This window comes from Pristiophorus japonicus, chromosome 20, assembly GCF_044704955.1.
Source record: "Pristiophorus japonicus isolate sPriJap1 chromosome 20, sPriJap1.hap1, whole genome shotgun sequence".
NCBI lineage: Eukaryota > Metazoa > Chordata > Chondrichthyes > Pristiophoridae > Pristiophorus > Pristiophorus japonicus.
Window position 1 is genome coordinate 45,162,598 of NC_091996.1, and position 1,759 is coordinate 45,164,356.

General features: G+C 43.9%; 1 pseudogene; it reads left to right on the top strand.

The window, feature by feature from the left end:
• Positions 1 to 1,178: 1,178 nt before the first annotated feature.
• Positions 1,179 to 1,333, top strand: LOC139233266 (U1 spliceosomal RNA; annotated as a pseudogene).
• Positions 1,334 to 1,759: the final 426 nt, after the last annotated feature.

Genomic DNA, 1,759 nt, shown 5'->3' on the forward strand with positions numbered 1-1,759 from the left:
CTACTCAGGCTGGAGAGGCACTCTGGAGACCTGTAAAAAAGGACTGCGGTCACACCTTACTTTGAGGTCACAGTATTTGGTCAGACTCTTTATTCAATATTAAACAGGTACCAGCCAAAAAAATCCAGTAGAGCTCCTAGTTCCTTGCATGCCACCTTGGATTTCACTTTGAGAACCAATACCTACAGGTCAGAAAATGGCATTGATCGAGGTCGTGAAGTTGGCTGCAAACAAAGCCCAAGGATGTTGGCCATTGACTCTACAAGGAGAAAATTAGAAATAAGCAGCACATAACAAAGGGCAATTTTCTCTCTTTGCACTCTTCCCTTCATGGAAGAAATGATTAATATAGAGAAAGGAATTGACCTCAGATTCAACTTCATTGAGGCAATCATGGAGCATCTTATTATTTTGAAGTATGGAGGGATGACACAAGAGAAGTTGCTGATGCCAAAGAAAAGGCTGACATAGCTAAAAAGAAAATATGCAACGGAAAATACAATTTATAAAATAAATACAGGAGTTGTTTGACAGGCATACAAAATGTTTGGCACACCAAGTAATGGGAGCATCCAAAGTAGCCAAAAATGTCTATTGTTGGACAAAGCAATGAAAACCGAGCACAGACATAATTTTCTGCTATAAACATAAAAGGGATAAAAACCAAGAAATTTGAAACGTAGGAAAAATAAATATTAAAGAATTAAATAAATGACTAGAGCTAAGCTGGACATGTGTTGGATACAATTGTCAAGGATTCATTTACTGGACTTGATTATTTTAAAGGCTATTATATCTTGGCTGCTTAACTGCAGATGCATTCATTCATCATGTTGTTTAATCTGTGCAGTACCAGGAGACTAGTGAAAATCAGGAATAGTTCAAGCACCAAAAAGATGAGGAATTGCTCAGGAAGTTGGATAACTGGGGACAATTCACATTCAGATCTATATTCTTCGTAATATTAACTGTATTACTAACAAAAAGTGTCTAAATCAATCAAATTTGACAAGAAGCAGAAGGTGATTTTTGAAGCTCCTGGTTGGAGCAGAAACATAGTTACAAAGGGAGCAATGATCTTCGGGGCCAGAATGTATTTGTTTTCAAGGATCTGACTAAAGCCTTTAATTGCGTCAGGCACAGACTTAATAACAATGGCAACTTACATTTCTATACAGCCTTTTGCCTGGCAGGGGAGAGACCATGATCAAGAAGGTGGTTCTCCCAGGTCGAGGCTAGCCCATTGCACTTTGGGTGTGCTGATGCCTGCGAAGTCCCCAAATGCGGGATACTTGACGGCAAAATTTGTGGTTGTAGGAATACAAGAGGCCTCCGGCCTACGAGCACCATCGGAGCAGGCCGGCGAGCAGAAGGAGTAACGTGGCGGCATACCACCCCAGGGAGCAGCACCTGCTGGAGCAGGAAATCAATGGCAGCGAAGAGGGCAACTGGATTGGATGTCATCAAGATCCAGGTCACTGATTGGAGCATGGGCAGGTACTGCAGGACCGGCAAGATCAGGGCAAAGGAGCGGCGAGAGATTGTAGAGGGATGTGATTGGGGCCAAGGAGAGGTGTGAGTTCAGGGTCCAGAAGAGGCGAGGGCCCAGGGGCAGCACAGGCCAGCCCACACTGCGATATGCGAGTGCACTAGGTCCATGCAGTAGAGCTGGTCTCCAGTCATCTTGATTCGTCCTTGCCACTGGACCAAGACCTAGCTCTATCAAGCCCATGTGGTGGCTGGTGTGCAATGGCCACCA